At 41.1% G+C, this 14810-nt stretch overlaps 1 protein-coding gene and 1 pseudogene across 2 annotated transcripts in view; both read left to right on the top strand.

Moving 5' to 3' along the window:
- The window catches only part of Znf704 (zinc finger protein 704), a 172448-nt gene that overhangs the window by 68262 nt on the left and 89376 nt on the right, over positions 1 to 14810 (top strand). The gene's annotated exons all lie outside the window — the stretch shown is intronic.
- LOC111812151 lies at positions 7377 to 8524 on the top strand (annotated as a pseudogene).

Below are 14810 nucleotides of genomic sequence, written 5' to 3'. Positions count from 1 at the left end.
GCCATAGTATTTTGAAAGAGTAATTTACTGAACTCTTGTTCCAGTCCTACTTCCCACTTGGTGTTTTTTAGAGGTTTTTTTAATAACATGTTTTTATGAAAGGCAGATCAAAAGGTCTTGCTGCAGAGCTAATGTTTCCTGTACCACTTTATATTTCTGGATATTTATGGTATAAAATGCATTCAAGCCTCATAAGCAGAACATTTCAGTTAAATGGAAACAGTATTAGGTATTTGCTATGTTTCAGAATAGCAAGAGCCTTGGTTGCTTTGGCAGGCCTGCCTCGTGCTTTGGGGCCGTTGTGGCCTACCACAGAGCTACGACGCAGAATGTGAATATAGCACACCCCAGAACCCAGAAGTCAGGATTGGCCCCATCTGATTAGAAGCAACTTATTCAATTACCTAAGTTCTTCAAGCAGAATGTTAGAAGCGCTGGCATCGAGGAAAAAGATGTGGAAAGCCCAAATTAAGCACATGTGTTAGGAAGGCAACACTCTTTTCAGAGACGGTATAAACTAGGGCCAGGATTACACAACCATTTTCCAGTTTAATACTATTGCCTTAAAATAGAATCAGAGCTGCTTCATATCATGAGGGACTTTATGGACCCATGATTGCTTTCAGCACCATTCTCACTTCACCTCACTAGTAATATGGATTTGTGATACTTTCTTCACCATGCATTCAAATATTCTTCCAAGAAACTGTCCCTGACCCATTCCTGTGACCAGTTTCTGCCACCTGGCACTGACGCCTCGCCCCGCCCGCAGGGCCTTTGTCCACTTACGCGCCTCTCGCCCTCATCAGACTCGTAAGGTGTAAGAGAACACGGGTTCCACCTAGCGCGTTCTTGTCCCAGACTCAATACAGTCTGCAATGTGGCAAGCATTCTGCACCGAGTTGAATGATGGAGGCAGAAACTGAGGTTCAGAAAATGTGAACCTCCTCTCCCACGCACCAGGCTGTGATGCCCCTGAGAGTGAAGACTCGGGCGGTCACACTCGTTCAGTGTCTTCAACTCTAGAAGAGTGCCTGGCACAGAGCAGGCTTCCAAAGGTTGGAATGGATGAGCAGCACGGGGGAGCGCTGGAGCCGGGGTGGAAGCCGCAGGTGTGCCCTCTGCAGCCCAGCACTCTTTCTCCTGTGCCTAAATCTGTGACAAGAGTTTACATACCTCCTTTAATACCCACCTCTCACATCATAACTCTGGAAGTCACTGTCGTGCTCAGGATCTCACTGAAATCCAGGGAACAGGCTTCTGGGAGCTTACTGTTCTCCTGAGTAAACACCTACAAGTTGTAGAGTAGATACATTTTGTTTTAATTTTATAAGAAGCTGTCAAGCTGTTTTCCAGAATTACCGTACCATTTTACAATCCTCATCCAGATCCGAGAAAGCCTGAGTAGTGAAACAGTCTGAGTGGTACTAGGAAATGAAATCTGCTTTCCTTTAGCAGAAATATATTTAATCAGCTCAGCGCCCTTGAGGCAATTTTGATGTTTTCCTTATCTTCCCACAGGGCCTGCTCGCTCTTGTCTTGTGCAGTCTGTGTAATCTGCTGTGTCCTGAGCTCGTGTTCCGCTTCCTTTGAAGGATAGCAGCCCTGCAGTTGTAATCTGTTACACGGAACTTTGTCTTGCTCCTGTATGTTCTCTGCTGCTTTAAGATGTGAAAACACTTCTGAAATTACAGAAAGAGGCATCGTCAAGTAATTTAATAGACATATCCACAGTAAGCCTCCCTGTTGTGATATGCATACTTTCTAACAAAATTTATTGTGAGTTTTATACTTGTTGCAAGCTTAAGGTATAGCCTTATTTAAAACTTTGGTTGAGGTAGGTGGTCAGTCTGTTGAGGTGCTAGACACCATCAATGCCTAGTGTTACTAATTTTGAAGATGTCATTTCCACACATGGTTAAATTTCCCTGAGAGCATTTTTCTAGTAGCTGGAATTTAGCTTCAAAATTGCTACCAACCCACTAATCAAAAATGAAAGAATTTTGTCTTATGCTTGGGAATTCTTTGAATTGCAATCTGACTTTTTTATCTTGCCTGTCTTAGAACATAGTAGAAGTAGGGCAACTATCAAAATGTAATGGAACGTTGCTTTAAAACTGCATAGCAACTTTTGAAAAAAAATAGTGAAATCACTTCATTTCTGAGTTCAGAATTTAGAATTGTGAAAATTTTTTGTATCAAAGATGATACCAATCCTTATAGCAAAACCAAGAAAAATAAAGAAATGAAGTGCTAGAGGATATTGAACAGTTAGGTGTCCTCTTAAAAACATTTTCTTTGTAGACCGCATGTTTAGAAAGTTGACCATTCAGATTGTAAACATTTTTCTCATGGACATATACTTTGAAAGTGGAACTTGTCAGGGCCCACAAATATTATTTTTGCTTTTTCTGCATAATTTTTGTGTCCTTCTGTTTGCTGGTTTTGATAGCACTGGGAATTGAGCCCAGGATCTTCACGCTAAGCTATATCCCTGGCCTGTTTTTTCATTTCTTTGCCTGAAGTGCTGGGACTCGAACATGGGGCCTTTGTACTGAGATACACCCCCAGCCCTTTTCTAGTTTTTAATTTTGAGACATGTCTCACTAAGTCATTATATTTCCAAGGCTGCGTTTGAACTTGTGATCTTCCTGCCTCAGCCTCCCAGAGTGCTTATTTTTTATTTTTTAATAGAAATTTACTAGTACCAGAAAATAAGTGAAAATTTAGAAGCTAGAGAGTTTTAAGGATCAATTTATAATTAAACACATAAATGCTTATCATCTACTGTCTTAGTTACTTTTCTCTCCTTGCTAGGACTAAATACCCAATGTCCAAAATGAAGGAAGGAAAGGTTTATTTAGCTCACAGTTTGTGGAGGTTTCAGTCCATACTCAGCTGGCTCCAAGGCAGAGTGGCACCTGGCAGAGGGCAGAAAATAGCAAAACAGCAAGAACAAAAGCAAAAGGGAGGAGTAGGGCCAACAGAGAGCAAGTCTCTCTCTGTTATGTTGCATTCAAGCTGTCCACCCCAGGCCAGGTGTAGCACTCACACCCATAATCCCAGCAGAATTTACATCCATAATCCCAGCAGCACTCACACACATAATCCCAGCAGCACTCACCCATAATCCCAGCACTTGATCATGAACTGATCACAAACTCTAGTAGAAGTCTGCCCCATAACTGCATGAGGCTTTTTGGGGACAACTCGGCACAAACCATAACACCTACTTTAAATAAACCGTGTAATTAGCTAGTTGAGTGTTTAATTTTTGTTAGTTCATGTGTGTCTTCTCATCCTGCAGCCTTTCCAGTGTTACCAGGGATGGTCTTATAGTGAAGCAGATTGCCCTCTCCCAAGCTCTGTGCATTAATAAGTGTGTTTTGCCAGTTGAGTGCATTTGTGACTTGTGATAAAAATGTCATGCACTACATGGCAGCTAGATTAGATCATGACAAATTTAGCAGGGATGACAAGATTCTTGAATGGATATTTGAAATTTTCCAAAAGTCCCTAAGCTCTTTGCTCTCATAAACAATTACACTGTGTAACAAGGGAGATTGTATTTAATGATGCGATTAGCAGTTTGTGGTATATTTCACTTTGTGTTCCCTTGTGATTGAGTTATTCTCCAGGTGCACCTTGGAGCGATGCATGAATGAACCCCTTCAGAGCCTCAGGATGCAATTCAAAGACATGATTCCCTTAATGCTATCTTAATTTTTTTTATGGCTTGTGTCTAGATGTTTCCCAAAACCTCATACACTAATAGGTTGGTCTTTTTCAGAGGTGGCTGAATCTAGAGCATGCCTGATGGATGGTGCGACTCTAGGATGAAGGGTAGGTGATGACTAAATCAGTTCACTGATTGATGTGGTGTCACCCTAGTCCCAGTAACCCAGATAGAATATAAAAGGGGCTGCAAAAAAGCTACTAAATTCCCTTTCTTGCTCTGCTACCTTCTGCCCACCATGAACTGTTTTGACCTCAGGGTGCCCCTCTGCCCTGCCACCCTGTCTTGGAGCCACTTGATTATGAACCGAAACTTCTACAAACTGTGAGCTAAATAAGCCTTTCTTTCTTTAACCACAAGTGTTGGGTATTTTGTCTCCACTACAAAAGAAGTATGTAAGACAATGCCCAACAACAGTACTGTCCAAAACATAGATTATATATGTAATTTCAAGTTCTCTAGTAGCTACATTTTAAAAAGCTAAAAGAAAGGTGTGGTACTAATTTTAATACTATATTTTAACCCATGTCTAAAATATTTCAACCTGTAATCAATATTTTAACAATATCAAAGATATATTTAGATGCTCTTGTAGATGAATCTTTGAAATCTTGTGCTTGATACTACACATTTCAATTCATGTTAATCACATTTTCCAGTCTTAGAAAGATCTTCTTGTCTTATAGCCTAAAAGGCACTTACTAGGTTTTGTCACTGAATTTTCTTAAAAAAAAAAAAAAAAAAAAAAATATGTATTTGGTATAGGGTCTCGCTAGGTAGGTGTGACATGTAGTGATCCTCCTGTTTCATCCTCCTCAGTGCTGGGATCACAGGCATGCACTACCGCTCCTGGTTGGCTGGCTAGGTGGGTCTGGGGCAGGGCCAGCATGGCATGTGATACCAGGGATCAAACCCAGATCCTTGCACTTGCCGGGCAGGCCATTAGACCACTGAGCTATCTTCCCTGGCCCTATCACAAAATTTTGTAAGGTTTTTTTTTTTTTCCTTCTGAATTTACAGCCATATTTTACTATTGTAAGTCTTAAGATCATTAGAAAAAGAAATGTCTTTCTTCTTCCTTTTCTATATCTGATTTTGTCTTTGTTACTTTTCTCTCATTGCTGAGACAAAATACCCAACACTTGAAGTTCAAGGGGGACCGCTTTGCTTTATTTAGCTCACAGTTTGAGAGGTTTCAGTCCCTAATCAGCTGGCTTCAAGGCAGGGTAGCACATCAGAGGGGCAAATGTTCATGGCAGCTGAAGACAGCAGAATCAACAAATGGGAAAGAAAAGGCAAACCTCTTTCTGTCCCTTGTATTGTACACAGAATACCCACACTAGTGCAGGTGTAGCTTACCTAATGTGCAGGTTTATTTGAAAAGTACTGGAAAGTGAATTTGAGTAAATAGATCAGGACCAGATGGTATCGAAACCTTGAAGGCAAGGTGGAGGAACGAGTAGCCATACATTTGTGAGCAAATTGAAATTGAGGGGAGGTGTACAAAGGAGAGAGGCAAGGGACAAGGAGTGCTCAGGAAAGTATGGAATGAGTAGACAATTGGAAGTGGGAATACATCTGAAACATAGAAAAAAATTAGAGATGTGATGTTAATTAAATGTATAAATCCAGTTTTGTGAATATGTTGAGCCTGAAGGCCAGCTCCAGGTGGCTTATAACTATCAACAGATACTAATAATACAAAATACAATAGAAAAATAGCTCACTTTGAACATTTGAATCCATTCATAGGGAGTGAACTCATAGTCCCGAAATTCCTCTATAGACCACATACTTGCAAAGGCATTGTGATCAGTTGTTCATTAGAGGGAAAAGGAATAAATAAGCTGAATAGAATGCAGTGGAACCAAAAAAGATGGAAAATGCAGAAGAGGGTATACAGCATGCAGTTGGGTTTTCAGAAGAAGAGAAAAATTAAGGTAGAAAAGTATTTGAAGAGATAACTGTGAATCTTCCAAAATTAATGAGTGATACAAAGACACACATTCAAGAAGCCCTGTTAATTCCAAGTAGGATAAAAGACAGTGTGAAACTATAGTCTCCCACACAGCATCCACATGTAATTGATCTTTATTAGTATTTTAGCCCCTGACCAGACACCCATGTGTAAATACCACATTGTTTCTCTCATGTGAGAAACATAGTGTAAATAGGGATCAAAAAGTATAAAAGATGCTGGGAAATGGGAAGAAAATATTCATATGGAAAGGAGGACAAGGCAGGCAGCAGAGGGAAAGGAAGGAAGGGAGAAATAAAAGAGAAAATAAGGAAAAGTGAATGCAGAGCTTTTGCAAATAGGGAAGAAGGATGAAGAGAGGGTAGCAGGACGGGGAAAAAAAAGGTACACACACACATATTGTCACACAGGTACAGATTCGATGGTGAATGTGGTCATTATGTATACCTAAAATGTACCAATAAAAATAACTATCTTTGGAAAAAAATAATATAGGAACAACAACAAAAAATATTTTAGCCCCTGAAGACATTATTGGTGAGAACAGGGCTGTTCATTTTTATGATTTTGGAGAAGTCCTACCTTAATATGATGTGAGAATTTTTAGTAAGTCTCATTCTTAATTTAGTCCCTGGTAGCTAGCTTTTGGATGAGCCTAAACACTATGAAAAGGGGAAGTGTACTTTATACCAAAGACTAACATTCAGGGGTGGAGAGATATGGCTTAAGTGCCTAACCGACAAATGCAAGGTTCTGAGTTTGATCCCCGGTACTGCAAAGGAAAAAAAAAAGACTAAAATTCAAGTTAACTTAATGTTATTTAGCATTCAAGTATCACTGCCTGGTACTTTTTTTTTTTTTTTTTTTTTTTTTTAGCAGAACATATTTATTGAGGGAAAGAAAGCTCCTGTCTGAGAGAGGGACATGAGGGGGCCACCAAGCAGGTTGTCTCCCTACCTGGTACTTTCATAAAGCTAGAAGGCAGTGACAGTTGCAATTCGTAAATATGATTCTGAAGTATTGAAATCCCATCAGTGTCTATATCTTTTTTAATGTTATGGTGTGTTTATGGTATGTTGGGCTAAACCATCATCATGTTATCCAGGCCTTGCTAGCGTGTTTTAGCATTGATATTGTTTATCTGATTAAGCAAAACCAACATTTTTAGTTGAACTTTACCAGCAGGAGTTGATATATGTCTGACTGATTCGTGAAGAGAAACTGCCGGTTTTCTTTTTACTAGTTGTTTTTAAACGGCAGATATTTAATACAATGGGATTCTCCAGTAGAAACATGGGTTAGCTGACCAGTTCCACCGGTGTTGGGGCAGCTGTGGAACGGCAGATGCTGTGCCCGCAGATGGAATCCGGTTCTTACTCACAGCAGGCGGGACCGCACAGCCATTCTAGCTCCAGAGGCCCACTTGGAGGCAGCCTTGTAGATTACGCTCATCATCTCTTAGGCTGGTACTATTGTTTGGATGTCAAATGATCCCCAGAGGCCTCTGTGTTAAAGACTTAGTCCCTAGCATGAGGCTGTATGGAAGGGACCAATTTGGAGGTCTGTGGGTCATCATGTCCTATCCATGAGGGGTACCATTCCAGTTCCTCTTTGCTTCCTGTCCCTAAGGAGAGAAGTTTTGCTCCACTCTGAGCTCCTGCCATGCCGCACTTGCTCACCACAGCCCAAGGTAAGGGAGCTAACTGATCATAGACTAGAACTTCCAAAATTATGAGTGAAAATGCATCTTTTCTTTTTATAAGAAGATTAGCTCAGGTATTTTGTTATATTGACAGAAAGCTGACTACCACAACTGGCCTCTTGCATCTAAAAAAATGGTCAGAGATGTTCACCAATGCTGCATGAGACAACAGGATCAGTGCTGGGAATTAATTCCCAACCCCTCGTCCATAATGGGCAAGTTGTTCTACAACTGCAGAAGAAATCAATTCTGATACATCACCCAAAACCTGGAAGTATCCTCAAGGAGGAGGCACGTGGACTGGAAATTGGGAGTGCTCACAGTCAGCAGGGCTGCAGGGGCAGGAAGGAGGACATGGGTGAAGAGGGATTCTCTGAAAGCGTCCAGCTTCCGGCTCCCAGATCGGTGTGGAATGGCAGTGCTAAGGGGGAGAGATCCTCCCCAGAGGGAGCGCAACATGGCACTCAGAAAATGTCCAAAGAGAACAAGTTAAAGAAGAGTGAAAGAATGAAGAAAAGCCAGTCATGGGGAAGCTCCAGGCTCCTGCATCCAGCACAGCAAACATTTTCTAGATGCCTTCACCAAGAGAAACTTGTGGAGGCCACATACTCAGGACCAAGACTTGTCTTGATTGGGATACTACCCAGTGTAGGTCAAGCGAATGAGCAGGCTGCCGGGAAGACCCAAGGGTTGTACAGTTCAAAACAATGTCCATAAGCCCTTTGGGCCTCCCTGAATTCAGGACTGTCAGTACCCTCATGGATTTTGAGACACAAAAGAAGACTGCCTTAGTTTATTCCTCCCAGAAACCTTTGACTTAGAGCATGTTCTTGAAGATGTTGATCGAAACAAAGTTCACATTCTTGATGGACTTGCAGATGACCCCATTCAGAAGGTGACATTTCAGAAGGTTCACAGACACTATGTCAAGACAGCCTGCTAGCCAATCCAGGAAGACATGGTCAGATGCCAAAACCACTGTCCAGAGATACTGGCCATCAGTCAAGTCTGTCTCGCCACTACTTTGAGACTCATAAGTAGCTGGAAGCATGGAAGAAAGGAATTTCTCCAGGAAAAAGCTGTTCTTGAGAATCCTGTGGAACAATAGGCAGCCTGAGATTGCAGAGGCAGGAGGTGAAGTACCTGAGATGTCCTGACCAGAAAACAGCAAAACCTGGCAGTGCTCTACGGCTTGCCTTAACCCGAGTTCTGGATCTTCCTAGCAGAAAGTGCTAGTGATAGGGTCCACATTGTATGCCTTAGTATCACGCGAAGTGCTGCCTGTGGGAGGCACCTGATTAACGTCGGGGGGAGGAGTCAACAAGGAATTACCCCTAAAGCTGCATGGCTTTGGATGTGCTCCTTCATCTTTTGTACACTTACCTCTATTTGTAAAAGACCTACTTTCAGAGATTGTTTCAGTGATTAAATATTTATGTTAATAAAAGATTAAATGAATTTGTTTTCCTTAAATATAACATCCATGTAAATAAGTCTCTTAAGTCAGTTCTAGTTTTCAAATTATGTGATGCTGTTTATTCCACATTTAATCAAACTTAAGCATGCGAGACAGCCGCGTCACACCTTCCATTTCCTAATTTGTAACAAATTTGACTCATGTTGTTCAAGTGGTTTCCTTTTCATTACAGAGATTAACTTCTCCAGAGTGTAAGTCGCCAGCTCTGCTATGCTGGGGCAGAAGTTCAGAAGTAATGTTGTTTGCAAAGATGTAGAGTTTTTTAATTTTTCTTTTTAAAGTTTTTAATTTTTGTAAGCACACATTCGCAGTAACAGTGATCGCACTCCCTGTGCGGAATTGGGTGCACATACACAACGTGTCTCGATTCCTTTCCCCTTCCCTTCACCATTCTTTGTTTTGCCAGCGTCAGATTCATTTATTGGTAAGTCCTTATAAAACAGATTATCAGATATCCAGATTAACCACCAGCCTAAGAGACCATAAAACATGTAAAATACCTAAGACAAAATTACACTAAGTCAAGGCACATGTTTACTACTCACTTTTGTATTTTTCAGTACCAGGGATCGAACTCAGGACCTTGCATTTGCCAGGCAGGCACTTATGCCACGGAGCTATCTCCTCCGCCCCAAAGCATATTTTTAGATTTTGTCCATGTTGCATCACAGTAACTTTTCTCTTTCTGTATTTTGCACTGCACTTATCTGTTGTGTTTTTCATAAGAGAAACCATGTGATACTTAAGTTTGTTTGGTTTGCTTCATTAACATTATGGTCTCAAGGTGTTTCCATTTTCCTGCAGATGACCAAAACACATCCTTCTTTATGGGAGAATAGTACTCCATTATGTGTAAATATGACATTTTGTTTATCCATTCATCTGCTGATATATACATATAACTGTTTCCAAGATTTAGCTATTGTGAACTGCATTGCTCTAAGCATGAGTGTGCATTGCTCTTGAGGAGCTACCTAGAAGGAAAAAGCTGGGTTAAACAGATTTTCTTTTGGAGGGTCTTGGGGGGCTGAGAAATCTCCACACTGATTTCCATAGTGGTTGCACTAGTCTAAACTACCAACAATGGAGAAGGAGTCCTTCTTCCCCACAACCCCTGCCAGCACTTATTACAACTGCTTGATTCCTTGTTGACAACCATTCTTTCTGTAGTTAGATGGAATCTCAGTGTGGTTTTACTCAAAGATGTAGTTTTAAAAGGTGAGAAGGGCTGGAGAGATAGCTCAGTGGAATAGTGCTTGCCTGGGTTCAATCCCTGCTACCACCAGGAAAAAAAAAAAAAAAAAAAAAAGGTCAGAAAAAATACGCTCCTGCAGTTTGGAAAAAAAAAACTAATCTTTTTCTCTAAAAAAAAAAATCATTACTGGTAATTATTTATTACACTTTATCACATAGGACCACAATTAATGAAATGTACAAGTATTTGTAAGGGTTGCTAAGCCAGTACAGTGAGACTTAGATATAGCCACAGGGTGTACAAATACTATTTTCTGGATTCATATGTGATTCTTTTAAACATGAGAAGAAATCATTTCGCAGGAATTACATTTTAAAATCTACTTCTTGCCCTGTGGCTGAAGTTTCCTGCTCTGTTCGTGGCACCACAGTGGCATTCTCCAGGTGTATTCTCTTCCTGGCATCCTGTGGCACAGATGTTGGTATGCTTCCTATCAAGCTGCCCTGTTTATTTAATAAGGATGAGAAGTGGACACGTGATTTTACAGATTGAGAGCAGGCGCACATCTAGGTGATTCTCTAGGATAAGGCTAATCAGAAATTTGATCCTGGCTCCGAGAGGCTCCTGTGGTGATCAGATTCTGTTGCCCAGCAGTGAGATTTACTGTGCCTGATCTGCCTGACTTTCACACATGGCAGCTGCATTCTGTATCCGGCTGGACTTGCCCTGAGCTCTGACTGGGTTTCTGGTCATCAGGGCTCTCATCACTCAGTCCTCTGCCAGCCAGACAGCACCCAGGGCTGAAAGCAGAGCACTGGGGAGCGCGGGTTGGGAGTGAGTGGGTTTTGGTAGGAAAGCCTTACTTCCCCGTTGTGTTTCCTTGAATGTGTTCACAGAGGTAGCATCCATTCCTAGAAGGAGAAACCAACACTCAGTAACTGCCTCCTGCTTCTGCCCCTGCGGTAGCTGCTTCGACTCTGTGTCCCATCAACTCTCCTCTTTACTGTGCATTCCCATTTCATGGCTGAGGGGCCAGGGCTCTGGAAGCTGTCCCAGGTCATGGCTGAGGGGCCGGGGCTCTGGAAGCTGTCCCAGGTCATGGCTGAGGGGCCGGGGCTCTGGAAGCTGTCCCAGGTCGTGGCTGAGGGGCTGGGCTCTGGAAGCTGTCCCAGGTCATTAAGTAAGTGTAGGAGCCATCATTTAAACCTAGGTCTGTGGCTCAAACATCTTTGCATATTTTACTCTAGCCTGCTGCTTCAGAAATGGGCAACCCTGACAGCAAACCCCAGACTTCCCAATTGCTCTGTCTTTTGACAAGTCACTGCACTTCCTTGGCTGTCATCTACAAAATAGGCATAATAACAGCAGCAACATGCATTCTTACGTTACAAAATTGCCCATGCACAGTGCCTAGTTCATGGCTTGCCTTTAGTGAGTACGGTCTCCCTGACAAAATGGAGTACCTAAGGAGGTAAGAAACACCAGACACAGAAGGTGCCCTCGCTTTGTTTCTGGGGCTTTTTGGTCAGAACAGTCCTCTCCTATATTTTATTTTGAGTGATTAAATGATGCTACACCTCCTTCAGAGCTGTACCACAGTCAAGTGGCCTGTGGAACAGCGCAGCACAGTGGTCCACAGTTTTGGCTAAGAAGCAGAGCCCAGCTGACTGCCGATAACTGCTGTGTGACCCAGAGCCAATGGCCTGCCTCCCTGGCTCAGTCCCCTTCTATGTATATGTGTGGAGGTGGCAATGCCTACTGTGTAGGGTTGTAGCACAGATTAAATAATACATGTGAAGCACTTGGCAAAGCTCCTAGCAGAAGAGTTAAATATATGTGATATTATTACTATTATTTAACAGTATTGCTGTGGTTACTTTTGCACTCTTGAACTTAAAAAAAAAAAAAAAACTTTGAAAAAAATACAGAGACTATATCTCCTAGTGTTATACTTGGACCCTGTTTTTGAAGAATGCTGGCTGCTTTTCTAGCTTGGTAAGCGCAGTTATCAGTGACTTATTTACTGATAAGCTGTTTTTCTTTTGCTCAGGAGCTGATGGTAAGGCAGGCAATGTGTTATGTATCCCAGGACGCCCTTGAATAAAATGCCATTTCCTCACGAACAGCTAGAAATACTGATGCTAATTTTCCTGTGTTCAGGCAGAGCGAGCGCGCTCCTGCTGCAGTGGGCTGCAAGGAGTGCTCCAGAAACATTATGTCATCCTCATTTGCACTGCCGAGGGATGAGCTCATCGGGGCGGGGTCTCGCAGGGCTGCAGCTGTGCCAGTTCCTCGCTTGGGAGGTGTGCGTCCCCCTAGCTCGCCTCTCCCCCGCCACCCCCTCCACCCACCCCCTGCCCGCCTGTGCCAAACAGGAGGCACGGCATGATGAATTATTTAAAACCCAAAGCAAACTCCTGCAAAATATAACCAGGATCAGAAGGCATTTAAGGGGGAAAAAAAAAAAAAAAAGCAAACTGCATTTTGGTCATTTCGTATTACAGTATTAACAAAAATCAGTTGCAGAACTGCTGTTGTCAATGGAAAGCGACTTCTGTTGGTTCTCTCTGTGCTTCTCCTTCTTTGTCTGAGAGCAGTAGCTTTCCCCTCTGCTACGTAAATAACAGCTTGATCTGTTACTGAACCGGTGCTGGGACCGAGCTGATCACAGGTCTGACTCTGAGCCACATAGCTGTGGCAGGGGAGAAATATGTGAGCAATTTTCTACATTCTTTTCTTTACAGTATGTATTATGAATATCTTTATTTATACTCTTGTCATTTTACCTAGCAGTGTTGGTAGTGATTGGAGTCAGGCAGCCTGAGTCTGGATCCCACCATAGAAATGTGTGCTGTTTTTATGACATTTGTAAGAACTGGATCATCCCTCCAAGCCTTAGCTTCTCTGTCTGTAAAATGGGGATGATACTCAAGCCTCAGTCAAAAGATTATTGAAGACCTTAAATAGTGATTGTTTAGTCCACAGAATGTCCTTAATAAATGATTGATCGGTAATATGAAACTATTCAGCTGCTTTAATAACTTTTATAGAAAGTGTGTGTGTGTGTGTGTGTGTGTGTGTGTGTCTGTCTGTCTGTCTGTCTGTCTGTCTCTGTGTGTTACCATGAATTGAAGGGAGGATGCAAAAACACCATATGTTATGTTTTCAGGGAAATTATTCACTCATGAAAAAAGGTTTTGCTTTACTTTCTATTATGGAAATTTTCAAACATATACTAACTCACATATTGAAACTCTAGATCTCATCAACCCACTTTACAGTTAACTTTGGTACCTGTTCTTTCAAAAGGTAGAATTTTTTAAATAACACATCCCAGATACCATGCCAGTGTATTCATAATACCTGTGTGTATACCTTTAAAAAATTATTTTGAACTTAACCACAGTTATTATGACACCCTACAATATTAATAGTTCCTCAATATCATCCAGTGTCCCGTTCATCTTTAGTGTCCTCAGTTTCTTAACAATGTCTTTTTTTTACAACTTTTTTAAAAAATACAGAAAATATTCTTTGGTACTTAAGTTTTTTATAAAAGGGATTTCAGTACACATGTCATGTGAATTTTAAAGCTGAATTTCAAATTGATTTAAAAAACATAAAATGATATTTATGCAGTCTGAAAAAATCAAATTGCTAATTTGTTTCTATTGTTTATCTGAATGAGTTGTTTAAAAGTAAGAGGTTTTATACTGGTTAGGCTAATGAATAAATAATAAATACGTGTTAATTTTTTAACCATTAAATTTGTATTTGTGATCCAGATGGCCGGTGTTTTGTTGTGCTCTTACATGACTCTAAAGTTGTTGAAGTCAATTGCATAGCATATAAGCAAGGTCATAATCTGTTGATTTATTTCCTGCTGTAGATATTTGCTAGCTGGTTTTGCTTAGATTTGATGCTTGTAGGTCATTAATATGCACTGGAAATTGGTTTGGTTTAGGAAAAAAATTAAGGTTCAGTATTGGCAGGAACTGTTCTTAAGTGTGAATGTTTAATTTAACTTTTATAAAAAGATTTTTTTTTTCACTTAAGGGCAAGCTCTGAATGACTCCAGATGTGTTTGGAACTCATACCCTCATTATTAGCGATAAGATTCAAGGAGCCATGAATTAGGTCCATAAAAATATACATGTGTACTCTGTTTTTCATGGAAGATATTGTCTCTATTTCATTGTTGAACGTAAGTTTGAAAGATGACATCGTATTCTGTGACAAATCAAGTTCATTCAGAAACTTGTGTGAAGGGGATCCAGCTGCTTTCCTACAACTATTTTCCTTAGCTTCCTTTTCCTCCAACCCTCATATACATAAGACTTCAGTCATATCGGACGATTTGCCATTCTCTTTGTTTTCTTGGCTTGATTCTTGCTCCCAAGCTAGTCCATACACTTAAGGTGGGATTGCTAAATTTGGTAGATAAAAATTTAGGAGGCCTAGTCAAGTTTGAATTTCCCATAAACAATTACAAATTTTAATGTGTGTCCCAAATATTGTACAGAATGTACTTAGATAAAATTTTATTCTTGAGCTGGTGACATAGCTCAGTGGACTAAAGCACCAGCCCCACCCCCAGGGTAGGCTGAGTCATCAACGAAGTCCGGGCATAGTGGCACATACCTGTAATCCTAGTGCTAGGGAGGCTGAAAACAGGAGGATCACTGAGTCTGAACTGTGTAGTAAAATCCTAAACCAAATACA

Source organism: Octodon degus, unplaced genomic scaffold (assembly GCF_000260255.1).
Source record: "Octodon degus isolate 3935 unplaced genomic scaffold, OctDeg1.0 scaffold00114, whole genome shotgun sequence".
NCBI classification, from domain to species: domain Eukaryota; kingdom Metazoa; phylum Chordata; class Mammalia; order Rodentia; family Octodontidae; genus Octodon; species Octodon degus.
Note: the sequence above shows the minus strand (reverse complement) of the source record. Positions and strands in the feature narration are given on the sequence as shown.